At 43.4% G+C, this 27500-nt stretch overlaps 2 protein-coding genes and 3 long non-coding RNA genes across 5 annotated transcripts in view; all 5 read left to right on the forward strand.

The window, feature by feature from the left end:
- Positions 1-4940, forward strand: part of LOC134464132 (uncharacterized) — a 9067-nt gene extending 4127 nt beyond the window's left edge. Inside the window, exon 3 of the long non-coding RNA XR_010037845.1 lies at positions 4880-4940. This is a non-coding gene — a long non-coding RNA (uncharacterized LOC134464132). The remainder of the gene's footprint in view (positions 1-4879) is intronic.
- Positions 1-27500, forward strand: part of LOC134464325 (zinc finger protein 501-like) — a 419382-nt gene that overhangs the window by 118692 nt on the left and 273190 nt on the right. The gene's annotated exons all lie outside the window — the stretch shown is intronic.
- The window catches only part of LOC134464323 (NLR family CARD domain-containing protein 3-like), a 95599-nt gene that overhangs the window by 60565 nt on the left and 7534 nt on the right, over positions 1-27500 (forward strand). The window lies entirely within an intron of this gene.
- Positions 17329-17838, forward strand: LOC134464134 (uncharacterized). Its single transcript, XR_010037847.1, has 3 exons — positions 17329-17479; positions 17574-17647; positions 17753-17838. It is a non-coding gene; the product is annotated as an uncharacterized LOC134464134 (long non-coding RNA).
- LOC134464133 (uncharacterized) lies at positions 19127-20013 on the forward strand. Its single transcript, XR_010037846.1, has 3 exons — positions 19127-19649; positions 19744-19817; positions 19923-20013. It is a non-coding gene; the product is annotated as an uncharacterized LOC134464133 (long non-coding RNA).

Genomic DNA, 27500 nt, shown 5'->3' on the forward strand with positions numbered 1-27500 from the left:
ATATGAGGATGCTTAATCAATTAACCCACTGTCATCTTTATAATCCTTGTAGCAGCCAAAGTAGACTTTAAGTTATTATAAATAGAAATAGTTTAAAAATGGTTAAAAAGATCATTTAATTTGAATTTGAAATTTTATTAATAGGCATATTCCATGATTAAAATGATGAATATTATATAGGAAAGCTAAAACAATAAGAATTCACAGGTTTAAGTCATTTGTTGGGTCTTTTGTAGCCTATATTAAAAATGTGTACTTTCATTTCAGATCGCAAAGAACCGTGGCGTGGTAGCACCAGTTCTTATATGTTGCCCTGAAGCTCCGAGCTTCTCGCAGACTTTATAACCTTTTATTTTCATTACAGATATTTTCATGCACATTTTGTAGGCCTATGTCTTGAGAAGAACAGTAAACGTCAGTTATGACGTGGAGTGGATTTATTTCAATTACATGGACATTGACAGTGGAAACAGTATCTTTGGGTCGGAGAATATATCAGCGTAAGAAAAAGCACTTTCCTAGCGGTCTCACCAAGATCAAACCTCTACAATCCTGAAAAAGATTCTCTGCCTCACCTGCACCTGTTCATTTTTTTCGCAGCCAACTCTGCAGAGATGTGCTTCCTTTAGCTAGCCTACCCCCTTAAGTTCTCTCTTGCTTGATAAAACGACATGTCATCTGCATGTTTCTAGGTTGGGTTAGCCTTCCACAAAACAACCTGAGCCATGTAAAACGTTGACTGCAAGCTAGCTGGCTGTCGTTTTTCCCCAATATCTGAACGTGGCACACCCCGGCTGTCAGATTATTTAGGATCACTAAACGTCCTAAACTCGAGATCGGCTTTAAGAGACATTAATTGTGATCATGTAGTTTAATACTGTGTAGTCTGCTGTGTTTCCAGCTCACCTCAGGCCGTCAGGGCAGTCGCTCTACTCCCACGACATCTTCGACATATTTTGCGTCTCTGCCCTGGTCGCATGCATGCTTGTTCCCCCCTCCCTCCCATGTAGAGCTGCGCGTGCCCCCCGCAACGCGCATGCTGCCCCTCCCTTTGCCTATCTCTCGAGGTGCAGGTGAATCTGAATTTGAAAACTTAATTTAGGAAGCTTCAATCAAAAATATGAATTGCAAAGCAAATCAGTTGAAACATGAAATCTTAGCCTATTTTCCCGAGGCATATCTACAGCTGGCTGTCGGGGTTTTTTGCTACCTAAACGTGGCGCTGGCTGGCTGTCAGATGTATGATAACTAAAAGTTCTAAACTCAACATTGTATTAGAGAGGTTGATTGTGAGCATATTTTGTACCCTAATATATACTGTGTGTAGGGCTCTAGCCGACACCCAGGCATCTTCAAAATCTTTTGTGTGTCTTATAGGCGCTCAAGCGCCTGTCGCGTGCCTTCTCCCTCCCCACCGGAGTTGTTGCGTAGCCTACCTACCTCACATCGCTCGTGCCCATTCTCGACGGGTCTGATGAATTTGTATGACTGACTTAAGTCTTTATTGTACAAAACTTCAATCAAAATTATGAATTATAAAGAAATCAAATGATATTGAAATATGAAATTATAATTGCCATATTATTTTCCCCTCCCTTGGAAGGGCAATATCAGCCAATGTGGGCAAAAGGGCCGTTGCTTGGGCACCGTGGGCAACTATGCTGTGCACGTGCCTGGTATGCAGCGTTTCCCACAGAAATTTTGGAAACTATGAGGGCAGACGGAGGTTTTTTTTGTTGGGGGGGGGGGGGGGGGGGGGGTCACGCAGTCCTTTTTTTTGGGCGGGGGGGAAATTCACAGGCCGTAAATACAAAACGGCAAAATAATGAGTAAAGTATGACATTTGTGCATGGAGAAACTATAGGCCTACATTTCAGCCATTTATGTTTTGAGAAATTTTACCCATGACATGTATACTCTACTACATTGTCATTTCTATTTAAAAAATGCAATACAGCGAATCATTTCTGTTTGCAACACACTTTTCATTCGTCCCTCATGCAGGGGTCTATGCAATGAAAAAGCAATGGAAAAACCTTGTGAGTGTCAGTAAACTCATCCCAACTGTCCCTTCTCTGAAGATTTTTTTATTGCTCCCAAACCCAAGTTAACTGTAACAAGTTGACTAGGCTTTTGATCCCTCTGTCTTTCATGCACTCATGGTTTTTTGTCTATAGGATGTATTTACTCCAGGAGGAAAATGCGAAGGAAATCGTTTCTCAAATCGTTTTAAAAAAACGGAAATCGTTTAAAAAAAAAAAAAAAGTTGAAAAGTAATATTAAACTATGGCGGTCAAATTTAAACTATGGCGGTGCGCCATAGTTCCCTCAATGTATGGGAAACACTGGTATGTATTGGAATTGGGTCCTCATTACATAGTTTATATTGGAATTGGGTCCTCATTAAATAGTATGAATTGGAATTGGGTCCTCAGTTAGTATGTATTGGAATTGGGTCCTCATTACATAGTATGTATTGGGTGGGGGTCCTCATTACATAGTATGTATTGGGTGGGGGGCCCTTTCAAAGGACTTTGTCCCAGGGCCCAGCCAAAGCTGGGGGTATCGCCCAGGCCACAGTGTAGCATCGCCACTGAATTGTGGCAGCCGTGGCCTACTGGTTAAGGAGACGGACTTTAGATCAGAGGGTTGCAGGTTTGAATCCCACCCCTTCCACTCCCTACCCCGCTACATCGCTCTTGAGCAAGGAAACTAATCCCACACTGGCCCAGGGACAGTAACCAATACCCTCTAGATAACTGTATGTTGCTTTGGATAAAAGCGGCAGCTAAGTGTAACTGAGGTGACCCTGCACTAGTTCGCCATGCAGGGCTCAGACCTGCTTGCCTGGTAACCATGACACCTAATCATAAGAGAGATTAGATCTGGTGACCTGCCTACTGCAAATTCCAAAGGCGGCAGAATACCTGCCTTGCTCACTGATTGGACAGAGACACTCTAAAGGGTCAGAATACTTAGCCATTATGATACACTAGGGGTGGGCGATATGGGCAAAACAAATTATCTCGATAAGTTTTAGAATTTTCACAATAACGATAATTTGACGATAATTTCCAAAAACACTTGCAAAAACCATTAGGGCCTATTTCAGGAGAGGGGGGGGTGTGATCAATGTGTTTGAATTTTACTGTATGGGAATTTGGCAGGGCAGGGTGAGTAAAGCAGATCATTTGTAGGCCTATGTAGCCTAAACTGCATGTTACCAAGAGGTCTGCATAAATGATGGCATGTCTACACTAGGCTACATCACAAAGCATGGCAGTATAACAAAGCTACACATTTATGCTGTCTATTATTTGTGCATGATTCCAGACTAATTTCAATTCTGCACTGGAGGTAGCTGCTGCATTTGTGTTGTAACTGGGGAGGAACAGAGAGTTGGGAGAAATGCTGTGCTGAAGAGCTTTTGAATTTAATAACATGCATATGCTCTGGTCTGTAAAGTAATACTTCATCACTTGGCATGAAAACATATCCATGTAAATAAAAAATAGTTTTATAATGTATGGCTTATGATTCTGTTAGATTTCCATTTTTGACTGGAAACAGTGCATGGATAGGAAACTAGGGCAGCTGCAAATTGCATGTGTTGAATTTCACACATTGTAATTTAACTCACTCTGCCAGTCTAACTTAACAGTACTTGTCCACGTAAGCAGTTATGCCATCTATACATGCAGATGGGTGTTTGAGTAGTGAGTAACAGCCACTAATAGTTGTAGAGAACAACATTGCTTAGCCTAGTTCGCTAACTAGCATGCTAACTAGCGATTTCTCAGACCAGAGACAAAGCTATTTATCTTCCTAACTATTTGGCTTTCCATAATCACAGATGGCTGCTAATTAAAGCACATAGTTTCAAAACGCCCTCAGCATCATGCAATGGCTGGTTTAATGGTTGAATTCCTCATGTAAATCCACCATTTGGATAACAGCAACTCTCCTCCACTGCCCAGCAGCAGCAGTGCTGTGCACGAGTGACACGGAAATCTCTCTCTCCCTGTCTGGCAAAACGCTGCAGCCCGCCCCCCTCAGCACTGTCTGCTCATTGGTTCACAGACTTTATTCTCCAGTTCACAACTACATTACTATTGGCTGAAAGGCTTGGCTGTCGTCACTGTCTGAATGAGTCCTGTCACAGCGCTTTTGTTGATTTTAGCGACTTCATAAAAATATCTCGATATTGCAAAATTATTCATCGTCAAAACAACATTTACGATAATTTCGCAGACGGTATATATCGCCCACCCTTATCACACACACGTCCCGCTCTCTGATTGGACAGAGACAGGGACCATAATCTTGTCCCTTATGAGTCATAGTCCCCATACTGTCTTTCAGATCGGAACGATTGAGTTCCCAGGCTACGGACCTGCCACTTACCAGTCAACACTCCAGTTTGGGCACGGGAGGCACAGCACGATACTGCTGAGGTAAAGGTCCAGACAATAGCTCAGCACTACTGATACCTGGCTTGTACGAAATTCCTAATGGAAAGAATTTAAATTCAAAATAATGCCATAATATGAACACTAGGTGGTGCCATTACCTTGAATTTCTTTGAATTTAAGCTACAGCACCCATTGACAGTACATAGAACACCACCACCTAGTGTTCGTATTATGGCATTACTTTGAATTGAAATTCCTTCCATTTGGAATTTCGTACAAGCTGATACTGATATGAGGCTTTGTGAGAGAAGTTTACTAACGTTCTACGCCAGACTGCTGGTAGGCATCTGTTACATAATTGTAAGGTAATGTAACGTGAAAATTGTGTGTGTGCGTGCATGTGTGTGTGTGTGCGTGTGTGTGTGTGTGTGTGTGTGTGTGTGTGTGTGTGTGTGTATTTGTTCCAGTCCCATGCAGCATAAGAGGCCATCCTCTCCAGTACCGAGCTGTGTGTCCATGAAGAGTGACCAGTCCATGGATCCCCCTATGAACTTCAAAGGAGATGTTCCTGCTGGTCAGAGGTGTGTATCAAATACAGGCTACACTGGCTTCTAACACGTCTCTGAGGCCAAGTGCAGGACAAAGGTTGCCTGATTTCCATAGACTTCAGATCACGTACCCCGATTCTGGTCTGACCAAGACTATAACAATGGGTGTTTCCAAATGGCCTGGTTAACCCGCCTCCCTCGGCTTGCTACTGGTTGAGGGCTGTGACGAAGTTTAAACCAAACATTTCTTAATCCCAATCAAACGTCTCTACTTAACTCTATCCAGACCGGGGGGGGGGGGGGGGAATAAAAGTGCCCACACCAACTTTGATGTCGTATAACTCCTTAATGACTTAAGCTATGAGTACGAAACTTTGTGACTTTTCATAAAATGAAGTTGGCTACAATGTGATACCAAAAGATTAGGTTTATCATTTTTGTTGTTGCCATGGCAGCAGTTTTCTGACAGGTATGCCTGACCAAAAATCACTGACCTCATCATCATCACTTTTCACATTTTTTTTACATTTTCATTGGCATCAGACACCCTTGTGAACATTTGAAGTGGTCTGATGCACATAATAACCAAAATGGATGTGCATTACCCAAGTTAGGAATATGACAAGACTCACTGTTCGTAGTAATAGCTTCAGATAAACATCACAGACGGTAAAACTGTTGTGATTATCATTACCGAGACAGTTGATAGTTTACATATTTGTGGTGATTACCCTGCAGTATAGTTCGATAGTCCTTATTTTTGGCTTTTCATATGGTGGTTGTATGTTGAGTCTATGGAAAGACAGCCGCTTTAGGCACGACCTCGATGTTGTTCAAAGGCGGGGCTGCAATTTAATTCCTGGTCCTCCAATCGCGTAACTCTCCCTCTATATGGCTCTGGTGTTGATATCAGGTGTTGACCCGGAAGGCCAAATGGCTTTTAACATTTCCTGTCTGAGGTGTCGCGGCCTGATTATAATGGCTAGCGTTTTTATAGAATGAACTAAAAACTATTTTGTACAGAAGAATCCTTTGTGAAGTTCGTTACTAAAACACATCAGCCAGGTCATTCCTGGGTCACACAATAGCTCTATGTGGGCTCCTCTCTCTCTCTCTCTCTCTCTCTCTCTCTCTCTCTCTCTCTCTCTCTTCTCTCTCTCTCTCTCTCTCTCTCTCTCTCTCTCTCTCTCTCTCTCTCTCTCTCTCTCTCTCTCCAGTCCCATACAACAAAAGAGACCATCTTCTCCAGTGCCGAGCTGTGTGTCCATGAAGAGTGACCAGTCCATGGATTTCCCTCTGCACTTCAGACGAAATGTTCCTGCTGGTCAGAGGTGTGTATCAAGTACAGGCTACACTGGCTTGTTCTAACACCGTCCACTATGCACACATTAGTTGTCCTTTTTGCTGTGACTGTATAACTCACTATGTCTGTTGGTTGGTTGGAAGTCGGTTTGCTTTTTGGAGGGTTTACACATGGAACATAACATGGTACTTTTGTTTGAGTAGTGTAGAACTGTGTATGAAATACAGGCTACACAGCCCACTATGCACAAATCACTTGTCTTTTTTGCCTTGATTGTATATCACACTATGTCTGTTGGTTGGTTGATTGGAAGTTTGTGGTTTTTGAGAGTTTAAACATGGACCTTAACATGATGATCTTGTTTTTCTGATTCATGTTCCTCACTGAAAATGAGCCAAAGCCAGCGAATCTCAGTGCGAAGGAATAATAGCTGATACTATTTTTCTCAAGCCAAAAACTGAGAACGGGTCAAAATGACCCGAACACCTTATAAGGGTTAACAGCAAAATGTGTTTTGACTCAAATGTGTTCTGATGACCATGAATGTGTGTGTGTGTGTGTGTTTTCCAGCCCCATGCATCATAAGAGGCCATCTTCTCCAGAGCCGAGCTGTGTGTCCATGAAGAGTGACCGGTCCATGCCTCACCCTCTGCACTTCAGAGCAGATGTTCCTGCTGGTCAGAGGTGTGTATAAATACAGGCTACACTACTGGTAAAACGTTTTACAACACCACACTGTGTCCCCACCAAACTTTATACGGACAATTCAGCCTTTTCTGTTTCCATTTTGTATTACTTTAAAGAAACACTATGCAACTTTTTCAAAGTCATGAATCACAGTCATGAAATGGCTTGGAACTCAGGGTTTTACTTGACTTACCAATTTTATGGTGAAAATGGCAATAATTCCATCACCATCTAGTGCTCCTGCTCTGAAACAGAACTTGCAGTTTTGCCAGGAGTCGCCGCGCCCTTTGTTGTTGTGGAATTCGTGGCCGCTAGGAGCGTCTAGATTTCTATGGTGTATGAGTGGAACGAATGAGAGACCCATTCATCCCCTTCGTTTGCTAACTAAGCAGCAGCAGCTCGCTGAAAGCTGGCTACTGGCTAGCTGATTGTAAAATATCACGCTGGCATGCAGCGAAAATAACGAATGGGACTGCAAATAAATCACGAGCTAATTGAGATGAAAGGTTTGGACAGGCAAATAAATCGCTTATGTGAACATTGGAAAAGGGCTTCAAAACGGAGAGAGCCGAACGCCAAAAGAGCAAATATGTGGATTTTATCACTCATTCACTGCACTGGGATATATGCATTAGCATTCTCAAAGTCCACGCCACCTCGTTTTAGTTTACAAAGCTACACAAATGTATACGAGTTGAAATCTGATGGCGCACATTTTTACTTGATGTCAAAGGACACAATCAGTCGAGCGAGGCTAAAAATGTTGTTGCCGATCAAGAGGAAACAAAACGTGATCTCTCGCCGACTATGGGTGTCCACTTTCACTTTCAACACCACACAAGATAAAAACGCGTCTTGTCACCTCGACTTGGAAATCAAATCTTTATTATTACAACAAAATAAGCAATAGCCTTTTGTCTCCTCGTTCTCCTAATGTACAGGTACTATATAGTTACTGGAAATGTGAAATAAAGACGGGGATATCTGCCGGGAACAAGTGGATCAAATAATAGTATCCATCTGAAGGAAGTGCAAACGTGATTGCAGTTGTGTGAAGTGAATAGACGAAGCAGCGAACTCATAAGCAGGGGGGAGAATCGCTGATAAAGCCCCTTAGAAGTGTAGAGAGCTGAATGCAAGGAAGGGAATCTTAATTACTGAAGACGAAGAAATTTAATTCGCACATAATCTCGAAGCCAATGTCTGTCTAATTTAGTTCAATGCACATTTTCGGCAGAACCACTAGAGGCCGCCATGAAGTTGTTTACATCGGTGTGTTTATGTCAAAGTTGCATAGGATATCTTTAAGGCTTCTAAAAATAATAATAAGTGATGATCCCTTTCTCTAGCTGGTGCCGCTCTGATGTTACTGTGCCAGAAAAGAATGTCAGAGCTGTTATAATAGTCCATGATTAAGGCCCGGCGATCCATTATTCTGGTACGTTATCGCAGCTCGACGTATTGGATACCCCAGTGTCGACGTACTGCTACTACAGCTCGCGTGGCCCGGGAGTTATATACAGGAATCGATCTACATTTCTAGCCGTTTTTATCGATGTAGCAAACCAACTGCCCCTATATTACAGTTCAATATACTCTTACCGACCTCGGCACATGTGTTTTTTTTACACACAGCTTGACCTTGTGTTGTTATGCTTATGGTCGAAATCGAACATAATAATTTGAACCCAGACATCATAAGCACGTGCAACATAAATGCTTGTAGTCTTTATTTTGTACATCCAATAGTTCGATAGACGTCAAAAACGACTTTTACGTAGGGAAATGCACCTTCGTGATGACCACAGGTATCATAGGACATCTTCATGTGCTCAACAGTCATTGGGTAACGCCAGAGCCATCTAATAACAGAGTTACGTCACTCCCATAGACCTCTATGGACCAATCTTTCCACAGCAATGGCGGCTCTCATGGAGCCTCACGGAGCGTTAACATGGAAATCCCCATTGACTTTAGTTCTATTAGAAGTTACTTAGTTCTAGGAGGTGGCGGTACTTAATCTTTGTTTGGTATGTGATGGTTCTGTGTTAGTTTCCAACGAACAGAAGTTTACTGTTAAGAAACATTTTAATCTACGCGAATCACATCATCAACCGACTTCCTGGTCCCCGGTTTGCGCAACTCTTATTAGACGGCTCTGGGTAACGCAACCTTCCAAGATCCTGGGCCACTGCAAGCAGATGTCTTCCACAGTGCTGAACCCTCTCCGAACTGGCGGGCAAAACAGAGGGTGTCACACAACAGTGGGTTTTTAAAAATAATTGTGACATGAATGAGGCAGAATACCATCCCAGTTTTTGAATATGTTAAGAACAGACATCTAATCTTTCCAAAACTGTTGATAATACGGTGGTGAGTCGTGACATTTTTTGTATAACATGGCAAAGATGGCACCAAGTTTCAGTTTTTCCATTTTAAAGACTTCATATCTTTCAACACAACATGCACAGAATGGTTGGGAACATACATTGTCCATATCAAACCGCTGTCTTTAAAGCGGCGCTTACCAAAGTCCTTCAAAGTTGGCCACAAATTCAAAGGTGAGAATTTTTCAAGCAACTTTAAGCCGCCAGAATACGGTGGTAAATGATAGGATGTTTGACAATTCACATTTCACAAGTACATGTTCCAAATGTTACCCCTTGAAATTTATAAGGACCTACTTAAAGTAGTTTTTTAGATACGGCAATCTGAAAGTGGGCTCTCTGAGAACTCTGTTCAAAACGAGTCAGGGGGGTACCTGACAAAAAACTATGAGGAGTTGAGAGCTATAATTTTGCACTTTTCCTATTGGGACGTTTGTGAACCTCCTTGATTTTTTTCTGCCAATTCTGAGATGGTCGTGCGGGATGATTCGGAGATTTGGCGTGGAATGACCCGAAGGGGACTTCATCATGTTGTGTATGATAGTTATTTAGCAACATTGGGTCATTGCCTTGTGCTCAGCTATTTTTGTTCGTCAGAAACTCGCGGAAATGAACGATTTAGAAGTCGACAGGCAGTATTTGACACAGATGTTCGTGCTAGGAAAAAGGGGCGTTTGCATTGCATAACGAATCGTGATGCAAAGGGGGGTGGCTGACATAGAGGGACGCATCTGTTGTCCGCCTGTCGGCCTTGTTTGACTTCACTGTGTAGGCGTTCTTACTGCCTAAAACCAACAAATAACTTTTGGAAAGCCTAGTATTAGGAACAAACATGAAAGCAGTGAGGGAACAAACATGAAAAGCAATAAAGATACGGTGAGAGAACGGCGAGGGAACGAAATGGGAACCACACATATCCTGTTCTGGGAAAGGAAATTAAACTTTCATGCCAACCAAGTGAGAACCTAAACAGAACCAAATATGAATGTGCCCGGAATGTACCCAGAACCAAACTGGAACCAATGGCTGTTTGTTTCTTACTGTAACCAAAGGGAACGTTTTTAGGTGGTAGATTTTGATTTGGTTACAGGACGCCTGTCCTGTGAGCTAGGGCCCAATTTGCATAATAAATAAACAAATATATCAAATTCTGAAAACTTCCAATACACATTTTGTAAGTTTTCATGTGCATAACAAACTGGAGCAGTTTCATAGTCCTATCTATTTTTTTGGTCTATCTAGAAGGCTAATGTCGACACAAGCCAAATAGGGCCAAACGGAGTAGGAGGTCTGATTTCCTGGTCTAATTCAGTGTTTTGTGGAAATGTATGCAAATAATGTTCCATGATATCACCTTCTTTGGAATGTAGAGGACAAAACCTTTGTCTACATGTCGTCGGCTTGCTACCAAAACCGCTCCCCTGCAGGTGGCAGAGGTAGGGGCCCTATTATGACCTTGGCAGGTGGTATGGGGGCCCTATCTATTCATCCTGGGGCCCTGTGCACAATTGTTCTGCCAATGTGAAAGACTTGGGTAACTTGACGTAGCCATTTGTGATGCAAACAACTTGACATGGGCTAGAAGAAGCAGTTTATTTACATCTGCTAAGAGTTTTTTTTCTCTCTCTCTCTTCAAAGACAATGACCATGTGTCAAAATTTCATCCTTAGACATCATTGTCTGATATATTTTTATTAACACACAATGCTGTAAATCTTTAAAGACCATATGACACTTGGGAAATATTGTAATATACACAAACATATTGAAAGTAAGCATAAAATATAGTCACTTGAAGATGGCTTTGATCATTATGATGGAAAACATGATGTTTTATGGCCTTTGAACAGCGAGATTTTTGACATCTGCTGGCGCTTCCTACAAGTCCGTCACGTCACCGATGACGCACGCTCAGGAATCTATAGGCCTATCAGGACTGTCTTGACGCCTGTCAGGATTACCTTTCACAACTAACATGGATTCCGTAGTGGGTCTAGACAACTCATCTGACGCATACTCGGAACCTGAAACGTTTTTGAAAGTAGAAGAGTCCGACCCGATACTGGAAGACAGTGGTGGAGGCATTATGCCCTACAGATAGGCTACGAGCCGTATCTGGATGAGATGGAGCGACGAGGCTCCGAAAGTTCGGATGGCGAAGCAGAAGGCGCTGTCGGTGGTGCTGCTGTGACAGACGGCGGGATGCCAAGAGACGTTGGCAGGCTACAGCGCGTGGAATGGTAACTAGGCCTACCTTCTTGTTCATTTTCCTGACAATGAACGGAGAGTAGACTCCGTAAGATAGTGTAGGCCTACTTTGTTGTAATATCGTTTGTTTGTACCACCGAGCATTTGTGTGCAGTCTACTTCTCACATCCCAAAAGTAGCCTAATAGCCATAGGTAAGGGACTGTACCGATCGCAAAATGATTTTACGTCTCAGTGCCTCATTGTCTTCATCTTTATGTAGTTAGGCCTATATTATTATTTGTTTTTATAAAGGAACACCAAGGCCGTCAGACCAATTACGCAGTTTGCCCTGCGCCATGGCTTGGCTCCAGTGCCTTTCCTTCCGCGAATAGGCTACTCCGGACTTTTACGCGAATCAACACTCGACATTGAAACTTTGTGAAGTTCTGTGATTATTTCCAACATTCGTGCCTTTATCTGTCGCATTTTAGGTGTTTTTGTGGGAGGTGTGCGCCGATGCAAACAGTAAAGGACTCTGTGTGCTGCCGTGAGCAGCCCAAAGTTTGCGCCAGGAGAGAAGAGGAGCGGGACACATTCGCTGCGTAACAGAACATTCTGGCTTTCAGCCCGTTTGTCTGAACGAGCACGTTCTCCGCACCGCATATTTCCACTACCGGCAAGACTACAGGGACGTAGAGGGAACGAGTGAGTAGCCTAGTCATATTGTAAAACCATTTGTATGGACTAGTAGGAACCGTATGATTTCATATCAATGATGTAAACTTGTCATGCAGGCCTACATCTAAAACTCATCTGTTTTTTCTCTCTTCTGATCATCTTTCAACTTTTAGGTGGAAGAGATTCACTGCATATAGACAATTTCTTAGATCTAGCCCCCGTATGACTAACTGGGAAAAACACCGCCAAGGTCCCCTTACCTTCCTTTGTGGTGTGGTCCATCCGGATAACTTTTCCCTCTACAGATTACAGGGGGTTCCAGGACAACAGCCCGTGATGTTGCTCATGCACAAGTGTTGATAAATAAATGACAATGAATGTCAATACATGTTACCTGTAGCTTCACATGAATTTGTCTTCATTTTGCAACTCACAACAGCGTACAACAAATAGCCCTAGGGGGCGCCAAATACAACCTCACCAGTAGCGGTTTTAGAAAGTCTGAGGTCCTAGGCAAAGAACAGTTTCGAGACCCCACGCCCCTTGGCCTAGGTGACACCAAACATACAACTTCAGCAGTGGCGGTTTTAGGAAGTCTGAGGTCCTGGGCAAAGACCACATTTGAGGGGACCCCCCCCCCCCCCCCCCCCCCCCCCCCCCCCCCCCCCCTCACCCCCCCACCCCCCCCCTCTCCCCCCCGCCTCCCCCCCCCCCCCCCCCCCCCCCCCCCCCCACACACACACACACACACACACACACACACACACCACCACCACCACCAGCATCACCTAAGATGTAAATGTATTGGATCTATTTTATCTATTACTTTTGAGAAGAGACAAGTCAACTTCTTAGGAAACAAACAGTTGAACATTTTTCTTTTAGTGTTATTCCAGAGACGAAATCCTGAAATAAAGTGATGAACCATTGGAACAATCTTGTACAAATTGTAATAGTCTTGACTGCATCAACCATTCCCATCCTGCTTAGACTTATAATCCCTACCTGCTCCTACAAGCTTACTTTTACAACTCAGTTATTTGCTTATCAGTTCACTTGATGTCATAATAAATATAATGAGAGTTACTGGTCAGACAATTTAATAATGTTATGATTTGACATATTTCCTACATATTTCCTATTGCCTTGTTCTTCCATACTAAATGCATTCACTGTAAATGTCTCAAGCAATGCACATCAAAGTCAAATGCACATTGAATGTTTCAGCATCAGTGGCCTCATGCCATGCTCAGGCCATCACAGTCATGGTAGGTAGAGGGGTGGAACAGTTAATTGGTCAGGGTACCTCCCTTACAAATTGTCTCCTCCCTCTGTACACGATCTCTGGTGAACCTTTGCTCTTCAACATGAGCATAAGGCAGTCCCACCCCCCAAACACCTCCATGACCGAGATGATCTGATCATAGAACGGTGGCCCGCCCTAATCCACAACCATAACTGTGGTGCCCAGGGCATGGAATGGCTACACTGAACAGATATTATACCTATAATGTGCTTATCACTCTGGGCTAACATTCTCGAAACCTTCGTTGCTAACTAATGTAGCAACTAGAGATGGGATTTATGGCTCTTTTTCGGGATCCGGATCTTAGTGGCTCGTTCCTTTCAAAGAGCCGTTCAAAAAACTGGATCTTTTGGCTCTTTTTTAAATGATTTATTCAGTGTTAAGAATGTAATATTTTGACTCCTCCTCAAGGTAATTTTGTCCAAACAACAACTGATTATTCTCCTGCTTCTAAAGACCGTTTTTGCCTCTATTTGGGGCAAACAATTGTGTTTTTTCCCTAATTTTATTACTCTGGTCGAGGTCACGTGCTTAAAATGAATGAGAAATGAACGAAATAACGGTCGAGTGGCTCCCCCAGCTGTGATCCGGTTCCCATCGTTCACTTCAGGGAGCCGTTCAAAAGAACCGGCTCGTTCATGAACGACACACCTCTAGTAGCAACTAACGACCCAGCTGCGACAAAACTGTTTCTGGAACACTTCGTTCGGACTTACAAAGTACCAATGTTTACAAGTAATGTAGTTAGTCGTTCGTCCGATGTTGGTGCGAACGACGCAGGTGTTCCTGCAAAACGAAGTAGGGGCTGTTCGTTAGTACTACTGTCGGAATTGGAACGACTAGCATGGTTAGCTAGTTCACCTTTGTTTTGGGAAGCACGTCACTCTTGCTCGTGGTTTGGGGCGGGTTCAGGCAGAGTTCAAGCAACATCGATCGATTACTGCCACCAAGTGCACAAGCCTCCGACCCATACTACACCAAATGTCATGTTACGAACAGGGCTGAACACCCCCCACCAACACAATATTCAAAAATAGGGGATAAAAATATTGTCAAAATATAGTAGGAAATTATATGTTCCACTATCGTGCTTCACGAGCTCCGATCAATCAAAGCTGCGCCAAAAAAAGAACCGTTTGATTACCATCGGGATTTGAACCCACACCAAAAGCAGCATCTCGCATGAATGTAGATTATTTAATTGCTCACATATCTCCACACATAACAAAGCCAATAGCACATTTTGATTAAACTCCAACAAGCATAGGCTACATGGAAATACATGTAGCCTATAAGTTGCCATTGCGAAATGCGCTGTTCACTATTATTTTTAAAAGGCACCAGTGTGCGGTTATCCTTCTTGTAGGCCTATTCCTTGCATTGTAGGCTATGCCTTAGTCCACAAGAACTCCAAACTACATCGTAGGCTACAACAAGTTCAAAAAATGGACATTATGCAACTGCCCTAGTATGTTGAAATAGTGCGTAATGGGAAGGCACTCGGAAAGGCGAGCGTGATGACAAGAATAGGACACTTCTTCGCGTTACTAGGTCTTATAGTATTCATATTCTTCTTTTCATTTCAATTCTACTATTGTAATACAAGTCTGTCACAAGTAGCCGGCCAATAGGCTACTGTTAAAGCAAATGTTGTTTCAGCAGTGAGCACACTCCAAATAGCACCACGAAGTGCAGTGCAGTCAGGGGGATCAGAAAACAACACAGCGCATCGTGTCATTCTTTCTCTATCTGTGTGAATTGGGCCATCGTTTTGTGTTTTTCTAAAATACAGGTGAAAAGCAATTTGACTTGGCCTTAATGTGACTGCGTGCGTGGCTACGAGGCAAAGACTCTCGGATGCCAGAGCTCCACAAGCGCGCCCAACAGCACGCGTGGATCGGCCACTTTACGCACACACACAGAGGTTGGATAAACAGTTGCGCAGAGGAATAGGCACCTGCGTTTAATGTAGGCCTATCTTACTGAGGGAATCGAAATCTTGTCACACTGAAAATGCCTTCGCGCTTACCATTCACCGCCCATTGCTCTTCATTGATGGTGATGTGTAGACCGACATTTGGTTATTGCATTTAATGGGGTGGATTTTGGGGATATGCTTGTGTTAACAGGTCTTTTCCGACCTTGAAGGACTTTGAATGTGCCATGTTTACAGACATTAACGGCCCCTTCCATAGGTCCCTTCCTGCGGGTCTTTATGTACAACGGCAATAATGGCAGTTCCACCCGCTTACGTTGCGCGTAAAGACGCGTGCAGACTGGAAAATTAAAGAAACATTCTGATATGTTTTATTAATTCTCAAGCGTAATTTCAGTTATCATTTCAAGCAGCATTTAACTGCAATCTGCCTGGCCATGACCTGTTGAAAGTGCTGCGTTGCCCATGAGCGTGAGAATGACTTCGCTTGCCGTTCTGGAAAAAAGATGTGATGGGTGGTTATTATATAGCCTAGGGCTATATTCACCGGGGATTGAACTCACGCCTCCGATAAGGAAACGGCAAACGTGTATGAAATTCCGACATTCTAACCACTCACCCACCAACTGTACTTCCATGATATTAGTGGTAGGTTATAGCCTACAATATTAAACATGCAAAATCTACAAATAATACATGGTGGATTGTAATGTCGCATTTGGTAACTGCAGTTGAAGAGGGGTGAAGTCGGGGACATGATTGTGTTGACAAAGATTTGTGGACTTTGATAGATGTATAACCTGAATTTACAGCGTCACTGCTTTGCGACAAATGCACCCGAGCTGAGGCGAGACACTCCGAGCATTTCCGACAACTTCATCGTGCGTCTGAACTTACTTGGTTGGAATTTCATCGGACTTACTTCGTACCTACATCGGACTTTGTTGGTTTGAGGCTTACGAGAAATCATCGTTGTTGCTTAGTTGTTGTGTCGGACTTCGTTCGTACTTACTTGGTCCGAAGGCTAATTTTGGTCGGATTCGAGAAATCCACCCCTGATATGGATATAGAGTAAACATATTCATTGAAGAATATCACCCTTACTGCAATAGGGGTGAGATCTTCCCGATTGAATATATTGTGCTTATCCACAAAAGATAAATCAAACCTTCATTGAAAAACAAATCATCACTAGATTCAACTTTTAACACAAAAGTAACATAAGAAAAATGCAATATAATATAGAAATGTTTCAAAGTTTCATCATATCACCATTTTATTTTAAGACTCAAACTTTGTATTAAAACATCAAAAATATGATCACTCAGACAGTGAAGCCTGGAGATTAAATTAAAACACATGGCCATCACCTTTGATTTACTGAAATGTATTAATAAAAACCCTAAACAGATGTAAACGAACGGCCTCTGCAATATTGTGTGTGTCAATGTCAAGCGGACTAAGACATTCAAAGTGGTGGAACAATTGCACACAGGGCGCTAGGGCAAATAGATAGGGCCCACATGCAGCCCGCCAGGGCCCCCACATACAGCCCGTTAGGGCCCCCATTACCTAAAGGAGGGCCCTTGGACTAGTTGCAAATGCCCTAATTGTCCTCCTTATAGCTCTGTCCCTAATCATTCATTTGAGCTTTTTCACCATAGAACTTGGCAGTTTTGATAGGTACTGTTTTTTTAACTTCTGAGAGTTGTGATTGACCAATGACTGAGGCAGGAAGACAGAAATGACGGGGATAGGGTATGGAAAAATCTAATTTTGCCCCTGTAACGGGTTCAGCTGTCAAGCAAGGTGAGCGCTGTCCCTTGCCAGCTCCCGTATTGTTATGACGTCACAGATTCAGCTAGCTGCTGAGTGGCTTCGCAGCAAGTGGCATCTAGGTCAATTTTTATAAAAAGAGCCGAAAGCGGTAGGGCCGCTGGAGCTCTCCCGGTGTTGGTTTTGGTGTTGCTGTAGGCCTATGCAGTGCTCAGATCCGGTGATGCCCAGCTTACCGTATCCATGTCAGTGTGGAGGTATGTGTGCTTGATTGTAAATAGGCTAGTCATGTGTGTTTGTGTTTCCAAATCTACCGGATGATGTATTCACTAGGCTCTGTTAAATCATTAGGTGAGCCAGGGATCCTCCCCAGGTGCTCGGGTTGTCGCTACCCCAACTTGTAGCATTCTGTCCACCTGTTTGAGGTACGTGCATACCAATGATGTATACCGATGTATTGTATTATGATTGTGTATGTAATGATGGACTAGACCTACCTGTCACTCACCAATGTTTACCTGACTCCTCAGATGTGCTATCGAGGGTCGGTGGTAACTGTTCACTGCTGTTTTGCCCTTAGATTTTAAGTGTTACCTCTGTTATTTGTTTTGTTTGATTTCGCTCCGACCGCCCCCCACCCCCCCCTCTCTCTCTCTACTCCGGGCTTGGCTATTTAATATCACTGTTGTTTGTCAACTACAGTTGATCTGATCTGTTAGTATAACCTTTCTTCAGGGCAGGTTCCCGTGTCCAGTATGCATTAGTATTAGTGGTGAGGTGCACCCACTGTTTGAATCACTTGCTTGACGTGTTAAGTCTTACCGATTGAAACACTTGCTTGCAGTGCAAAGACTTATTGATTGAATCACTTGCTTGGCGTGGTATGCCTATGCGCATGTGCGTGTAAACATAGGCATCTTTAATTCAGACACGGTTTACCTGCCCCGATAGTTTGGTGGTGTGCCAAGTTAATTACAGCCATCTCGGATCCGAACTCCCTATTCTGCTCAACTTGTCCCCTTTTACTTTATGCGGTGCAGGAGTTTTTAATGTATGTTTATTTTCTTATTTTAAATATGTATTAATAAAGAAATATTTTATTTTTTGGAACTGGAAATACACGTCTCTGTCTATGTCTATCCGAACCTGTGTTTGCCTTGCTATCATTGGAGTCAAGGTTTACTCTGGGTGGCGAAATTCCCCCAGTGGCGTAGTCGTGCAATTCTATGCAAATATAATAGTAATTAATTTCTGGGTTAATTATCATAATTCGGTCCACCTTACTACATTTGGCGTAGTCGGCAGGATAGCGTACAGAGACGTGTTTTTCTTGTTTGGGTTAGGCTTTTGTTTTTTTTCATTGGTTCAGTTGATTGAAGGGCATAGGAGGGCAAAACAGCAGTGGGCACGCGGCGGGGGACTCGAATCTCCACCACGACCCCGTTGAGTCTTGGGTTGCCGTGAGTGGGCGAATTGCGGCCTGTCTCCGTCCAAGATGGAGGAAGAACGTGAGGGACTGTTGGAGCTTAAGGACATAGCAAGGCGGCAGGGGGAACAGATCCATCTCCTGTCGCAGTGGGTGGAGCTGCTGCAGCGGCCTCAAGCAGGGTCGCCTGGGAGCCCCAGGGTGTGTTGGCGGTGCCGACAGCCCGGCCACCTGGCCCGGAACTGTGACGGGCAGCGGGTCCCTGCTCCACCGCAGCCCTCGCCGGCAGCCCAATCGGGGCGTAATGGGAGGCCCTCCCCTCGTCGGCCAACAGGAGGTCCGCCGTCCCCTGGACTGAGTAGTGGCCGTGCCAGCGGAGCGCTGCCGGGCCCAAGGGACATGTCTATGCCTCCCCAACCTCCAACCTCCACCCTCTTGCACTGTGTGTGTGTATGCATGTGTGTCTGTATGATGATGTTGTTCAATTTGCTTGTTGGATGGTAGTGTGTGTGTGTGTGTGTGTGTGTGTGTGTGTGTGCGCTTGTGACCGTATGCCTGTCTACCTGTAGGTACGCGACTGCCCGTGCGCACCTGGAAGAGCATACCTGCCTGACTGAGAGTGACAGTGCATGGGTGTGACTGTCTGATGCATGTGCGGGTGTGTCTGCTTGCCTGTGATACTGCGACCCGAGCCCTGGTAGTGGAAATGTAGCTCATCGTCGGGGCGACGATGCAAAAAGCTGGGAGAAAATGTAACGGGTTCAGCTGTCAAGCAAGGTGAGCGCTGTCCCTTGCCAGCTCCCGTATTGTTATGACGTCACAGATTCAGCTAGCTGCTGAGTGGCTTCGCAGCAAGTGGCATCTAGGTCAATTTTTATAAAAAGAGCCGAAAGCGGTAGGGCCGCTGGAGCTCTCCCGGTGTTGGTTTTGGTGTTGCTGTAGGCCTATGCAGTGCTCAGATCCGGTGATGCCCAGCTTACCGTATCCATGTCAGTGTGGAGGTATGTGTGCTTGATTGTAAATAGGCTAGTCATGTGTGTTTGTGTTTCCAAATCTACCGGATGATGTATTCACTAGGCTCTGTTAAATCATTAGGTGAGCCAGGGATCCTCCCCAGGTGCTCGGGTTGTCGCTACCCCAACTTGTAGCATTCTGTCCACCTGTTTGAGGTACGTGCATACCAATGATGTATACCGATGTATTGTATTATGATTGTGTATTTAATGATGGACTAGGCCTACCTGTCACTCACCAATGTTTACCTGACTCCTCAGATGTGCTATCGAGGGTCGGTGGTAACTGTTCACTGCTGTTTTGCCCTTAGATTTTAAGTGTTACCTCTGTTATTTGTTTTGTTTGATTTCGCTCCGACCGCTCCCCCCCCCCTCCCCCCCTCTCTCTACTCCGGGCTTGGCTATTTAATATCACTGTTGTTTGTCAACTACAGTTGATCTGATCTGTTAGTATAACCTTTCTTCAGGGCAGGTTCCCGTGTCCAGTATGCATTAGTATTAGTGGTGAGGTGCACCCACTGTTTGAATCACTTGCTTGACGTGTTAAGTCTTACCGATTGAAACACTTGCTTGCAGTGCAAAGACTTATTGATTGAATCACTTGCTTGGCGTGGTATGCCTATGCGCATGTGCGTGTAAACATAGGCATCTTTAATTCAGACACGGTTTACCTGCCCCGATAGTTTGGTGGTGTGCCAAGTTAATTACAGCCATCTCGGATCCGAACTCCCTATTCTGCTCAACTTGTCCCCTTTTACTTTATGCGGTGCAGGAGTTTTTAATGTATGTTTATTTTCTTATTTTAAATATGTATTAATAAAGAAATATTTTATTTTTTGGAACTGGAAATACACGTCTCTGTCTATGTCTATCCGAACCTGTGTTTGCCTTGCTATCATTGGAGTCAAGGTTTACTCTGGGTGGCGAAATTCCCCCAGTGGCGTAGTCGTGCAATTCTATGCAAATATAATAGTAATTAATTTCTGGGTTAATTATCATAATTCGGTCCACCTTACTACACCCCATAAAATTACTTGGGCATTTTTGCTAGCAAACTGACAACTTACACCTTCACCATGGAAGCTTATCTAGTATTCTTTATCATGTGGTGTCCCAGATGTTGTGCAGTACTTCTGGGACAATACAATGAAAGCCCACATGGGTATTGGGGGGCACTGTAGCAACACAGACATGAAATGAGTGGGTAGGATATTCAAAATATCACCTCAAGGTCTCTCCATCTCAAATGACTAAAGCTAATATTACACACCCTGTAATAACCTTTTTCAGAACCCCAAGGAGAGGATGGAATAGGTAGTTCCCAACACAGTAGATCAATGCACTCACAGAAAATATGAAAATAAATGTGTTTATTACATGCAGTTCAGCTCTGGCCAATTTTTAACAAAAGTATGAGTACATTTGTGGTGTAATTACAACAGTAGCACATAATACATAACTGTAACACCATGTATGCCATTGTACCTTATGTACAGTGAGACTGTCATTACTAAAAAAAACACTAAAAACCTAAGGAGGACCTGGCCTGGTTCACAACAGATGGTGAGTGTGTAGCTTTGGTGCCCCCTGCTGGAGCAGAGCTACACATACTATCACCGCAAACTCAATCCAACCAGTGGAGAATCAGCTGAACATACGACAAGTACATTGGTCTACTTTTTACTCAGATAAGTCACCTGAGTTGGAACCATTTGTATGCATAAGTGTGAAAAAAGAGAGAAAAAGTGTCCTTCCAACACACCCTGTACTGTGGTTTTGGAATTACCGGCATCAAACTTTTGGTAATGTCTATATTGAAGGGTTGTTTGTGGCGCTAAAGCGTGTTGTGTGTGTGTGTGTGTGTGTACTGACTGCTGCCCTCTTATCCGGCTTTTCACATGATGCACTCAGTGGCTCTGGAACAGGGAATAGGTCTGGAATGTCAAAGTCATCACAGCTGTAGTCCTCAACTCGACACATGGCCTCCACCATCCGCATCAGCTCTTCAGCATAACCTGTTGCAGAGGAATATGGGGACAAGGTTCAAATTAATCCTACAATAGATATAGCACACTAGTACATCTCAAAAACCTAATCTTATCTGCTATGAACTTTCTATAGTCACTTCAGAAATGGCCCCAGTCTATCTGAGACATACTACTACTCTTCCTTACCCTGTGATAATGTCTTTTGAAACAAACAAAAGTGCAAGTCCTGAGACATTTACAATCATTGCTCTGTACATTTTTTGTGCACTGGGAATGTTGCAAGCTGTAGCTACACAGTAAATTTGCCAGTGTTAATTTCGCAGTGTTAAGGCTTATTAACACTATTGGAGTAATTCCAACACCAAATGGAGTGAGATGCTCTCCAGTGTCAGTGACAAATGAAGTTGTTAAATTGTGTGGAGTTAGAAGTACTCCAGAGAGCCCCCGCCTCCTCGAGGTGATGGAGTTTGTCTGCGCCATTGTATGCCCTAGTAACAGAGAACGTAAAGAGAACGTTTGTTTGTTGAACGTTTTTTCCCCCAACTTTGTTTATACTGTGTTGTTCAGAGCTAAGCAATGATGACTGTCCACCGGATTAAATCATATACGTCTACATATTAGTAACAGTATTTCCTCCAGATTTAATCATGTAGACANTCTTTTTTTTATTATTCCATTTCATTCATTTAACTCAACTTGGTTGGGTTGATCTAAGGTTTGGCTGTGCACACAACATCACAAAAAAGATGTGTTGAGTGAAAGAAATAACTTGAGAACTTGTTACACCTTTGCCGGTAACAAGCAGGCCCCTCACAACCAATCTGTCCATCAGCGCCTGGCCAAACCTAATTACTTAGGGCTGGTATGTCATGACTCAATTGCTTGCACCTGAAAAACTCCTAATCAATCTGGTCATATGGTACTCTTGAGCCTGTATATAAACCTGGACTGTCACAGTGCTTTAAATATTTGCCTGCCTGCCTGCCTGCTGGCTGGTCAGCATGGCACAGCATAGCGCTTGTTTACCTGCTTTGCAAACAAGCTAAAGGCGCTTTTGGCTTATGGCATTTGTTAGCTACATCTTGTGCCTTGCTTTGTGAGCTAGTCAGTAACAGCACATGTTACATTGTTTGCTCCATTGTGCACTTGATGTTTGCAAGCAAGCTAAAGGCGCTTTTGGCTTATGGCATTTGTTAGCTACATCTTGTGCCTTGCTTTGTGAGCTAGTCAGTTACATTCCTTGCTCCATTGTGCACTTGAAGTAGATGGTATGGTTATATTTTATACTTCATTAAGGAAAACATTTGGTATTAATCCCCACTAGATTGTGTTCATACATGCTCAGCTGATATTCCTCTCACATTGTGGTGCAGGACAGCATAGACTGATACATAAAATATAGACATGTTTTCAGCAACTTTAAACATTATCTTAAGAGAGCAGTGTGGCAAACTGATGCCAGACGCAGGGTGTTTCAGTCATGGTGGAGGATGGGAGGTGCTTAATTACCATGATCAGGGTACCTCAACTATGGTGACAGATAGTGGGGCAGGACCAAAACACATTCACAATAATAAAAAAGGTTGGGGAACATCAGGAGCATGTCTAAGGAACCAAATATGCAACCAAGAAAGGTTAAGGGAACCATATGGGAATGGCAAGGGAACAAACATGACATGAACAGGAATAAAATGACGGTGAGAGAACAATAAGGGAACGGAATGGGAACTACACATATAACATTCTAGGAACGAAAATTAAACTTTCCTGCCAACCAAGTGAGAACGGAAAAATAACCAAACATGACTCTCTGGGGACGTACCCAGAACTAAACTGGAACCAAGGGCTTGTGTTCCAGGAACCTGCTTAGAACTAAAAAATGTTAGTAGGGTGCTCCTCGAAACTGCTTTACTCTTCATAGTGTTAGCTTAACACTATAAATCTAACACCAGTGTTTAACACTGATCTGGAGCAGGACCAAATAGACACTAGAACAGTGTTAATTTTAACTCTTTAAGTGTTATTTTAACACTACACAATTTACTGTGTACGTCCTTGATTGAAAGCAGCTTTGGATAAAAGAGTCTACCAAGTATAATGTAATGTCCTAAAAGTATGTTTCACTGAATATTTCTGTATGATTACCTGCTCTCCATCCCTTTGTATGAAAAGTGACACAGGCTGTTCCCTGCCTTCCAAGACTCTGTGTGCACAATAAGAGAACAGTCCCTCGAATCCGGTATGCCTGTTGTGGATGTGATCCATAACTGATGTCCATTTGTCCACCACAAGTTGAACATTTTCAGGAGGCGTCGAGACCACAGCCCAGTACAGATGGTTTATTATACTTCCCACCCAGGGTTTGACATCCTGGCAACCTCTGGTTTGACCAAGGCTCTGCAACTTCTTCTTGACACCTGAGTAAACATGTGTAGATGAATCAATAAATAGTGAATGTAATGTACATCTGGCACACACACACACACACACACCTGGGGCAATGCAGGGATGAAATAATGTGGGGTGTGTATGTAGGCTACCAATATATGTGTAGAGACATATAAAATGTAGGCTACACTTCCTTAGAACTGCATAGTCACAGTCCTTGTTGGTCGCCTCAGACATGCTTGTATGCAAAAGTCACAGTGCTGATCTTTTGTTGAGTTCACATGAATAAATAAGAGCATGAATATGAGCACATATAAAATGTGTGTGTGTATGTGTAAAAGGAAAAATAAAATAATAATTGAAAAAAGGTTTCTTTCCCAACACAAAGAACCTATCTGAGCAAAAAGTAGACCCATGTACAGTGTACGAAACCCAACCAGTGTAAGGTCTGAGAGTGTGGTGTGTAGTCAAATGTGATCTGTATTAGTAGCCTAACTTAGTTGACCTACACAGTTTACCAAAACTTACATCAATTGATGGGACCCCGTCAGCAGTGAAGCCATCTCTTTCCTCTGCAGCAACATAGGCCTACTCAGACTGGCATTCCTGGAGTGTCTGAAACATTATATAAATATGATGCCGCGTGAATAGGAGAGAAAAAAGCGCTACTGCAGACCCAAAACAAACATGACAGCAGATTGTTCTTGAACACAGAAAGAAGTTGCAAATTTACATGACATTACATAACAGCGGTTACTGCATGTTCGTTTGGGTTTCTGACAAGAGTAGGCTATTTGTCAACACGTAGAGTACGTTCATGCTCCATTAGTCACGGACACAACGCTGATGGGGGGGGGGGGCAGTCGCATAGAGTTGCATTGATTGTCTTTTCAGCTGGTAGGCCTACAGTAGACTACCGTATTTACCAGTAGACACATATCATTTTACTGTAGCCTAACTGTAGGCCTACGGCGGCGAACTGAAATGTAGGAAGGCGACTTGACTTTTTTGCAAACACTCTCTGAGATTAATTTAGATGCACGGCTGAAGCACTTTAGTAGCAAGCTTTGTTGAAGTGTTCAGAACTGGCACCAACTTCCACTACCGTTCACCAAGCAAGTGGTTTACGCGGTGATAAAACACAAACCTCTTTGCACCTCCTTTCCCTCGAGTTCATGATTAGAATGCAGTCCAAAATAAGATGGTACAGCCTACCTCCAGCCGCTGCCTTTTCTCCAGAGCACGAGACCCCCTGCAGCTGGCGTCGGTGCCGCTCGCCCCCCTCGAGCTTGTCCCCCGAGGGAATATGCTCGGCACTGATTTGGGCCGCAAAACCCTCTTCAGACGAACATCAATTCCAAGTTGCTCCTTCAGAGCCGGGGTCGAGTCGTAACATTTATCCAGAAAATGTGCAGAACACAGTAGCCTACAGAGCTTGGCTTCCACGGTGTTCCTTTGGGATCAGTTCTCGTCCTGCGAGTCCACAGCAAGTTCAATTCAGGGTCTTTTGGAAAGCGATGCAGTGTGAAACCGCTCTCCCTGGTGTTTGAGCAGTATCCTGCAACGCACCGCTCGGGCATGTTGTTAAAAAATATTCGAGAAAGAACGTACACTCTATCGATTCCTGTCAGGATGGTTGACAGCACGTGCAGTCAGGTGTAAACAGAGAGGTGTGGCGTGGCGGCATTCCTGAGCATACGTCATTTTATGGAAGGGCCACTGGCATGTGGAATTTAGTGGCGCGTGTTCAAATTTTGGAAATAACAGGAGAACTAGTAATATTTGTCATATGGATGCATCTCAACTAGAATTTAATAGTTATTTCAGACTGAACTAAAAAGGGTCGTCTCCACGTGTCATGAGGTCTTTAAATTAAGCTATACGTGCCAAATAGAGCAATTATTAATCAGGTGTTTTATTTGATGTAGTCAGAGGTTTGTGGAAAGCTGCTGCAGCTGGTTACTCCCTATGTCAATCTAGTATTTCATACATTTATCTAATATCTCATGTTGAAGACATTAAAGGGACAGTTTGGTCAATTTCAACATGCGGTTGTATTGCTCACGCTACCCTTGACTTGTCAGTACCTGGTGATGCCACATTTTTCGGCTCAGCCCTTTCCGAGATATGAGCAATTCTAATGGGGGCAGCGTTTGTTTACATTTTTAAAAAATGAAACATAGGCCAACTCCAAATATTTTCCCAAAAGGTACTGCTGTTTGCTAGTTGTCTGCTGATGTTTTATAACCTTTTGGATGTTTTTGGGAATAAATAAAAATGTTTTTTTGAAATGTAAACAAAGAGCTGCCCCCATTACAATGACCAGGATCTCGGAAACGACTGAAGAGGAACAAAAACAAATCTCAGGCACTGACAAGTCCAGGGTAGTGTAAGTATTACAACTGCATGTTGAAATTGACTGAACTGTCCCTTTAAACAGTTCCAGATTGTTGTCATTTGCACTCTGTGGTAAGATAAACACAAATGTGTAAGGAATCCAGTAGTGGTTCTATACCATGTTCTGAATGCCACAGTCATGGTGTTGAAGTGGGCTGGGCACAGTTCTATGACCAGGTTACCTCGGTCATGGGCAAAGGTTGGGGGGGTAGGGCAGTTCTATGAGCATGGAGAAGGGCAGAAGTTAACAGAAGGGGTGCATCCCAATATGTGACCTTGCCTCCTCCACTTGCCTCCTCCACTTGCTTCTCGTCATGATGACATCACTGACAACAGCACTATATTTCAATATCTTGCAAAAGCTCAATTGTAAAGTCTTTTTCTCATTTGCAATTGGGATGGTGAATGAAAAACAGTCCCTCAAAAGTTGTTGTGGCGAGGCTGACAGCTGGGAAACTTTATTGTTTTCTCCACGGAGGAGGGGCCAGGAGGCGGAACGAGGAGACAAGCACAAGTGGAGGAGGCAAGGACACATATTGGGATGCACCCAAGATGATAAACAAGAAGGAGACAATTCAAGAGGAGGTACAAGGACCAAATAAGTGCCCCACCCCTTCATCTTCCTCCATGACTGATGGACCCTCAACATGGAGATTGGAAGGCACTGCAATGCTTTCTCTGTGCGACACTGAGCAATAAATCTATTGCCATTGTGGCAATTTCTCTGGCACAATGATAACATCTCAGGGTGCTTTACTTTGGATGAGAATGAAAATCATGTTATCATTGAAAACTAACATGACTAGAAATAGTAGAAAGTAAAAGAAATCTGTGATAATCTGTTAGTAGATATGAGATTTAACAGCATGCTAGACTATTACAAGGTCTACAAAAATATTCAATCATTCACCATTACCAGGATTAAAGTTTGGAATAAAAATAACAAGAATAGTATAACTATCAAAAGAATGTGCAGTGCATTGTTCTTGTTGTGCTGCATCAAATAATTTATTTTAAAGTGTTTTGTTTTCCTTAGAAGGCGTTTCATGTTTGACTTGCAGCTTCA

Source organism: Engraulis encrasicolus, chromosome 15, assembly GCF_034702125.1.
Source record: "Engraulis encrasicolus isolate BLACKSEA-1 chromosome 15, IST_EnEncr_1.0, whole genome shotgun sequence".
In the NCBI taxonomy this organism is placed as follows: domain Eukaryota; kingdom Metazoa; phylum Chordata; class Actinopteri; order Clupeiformes; family Engraulidae; genus Engraulis; species Engraulis encrasicolus.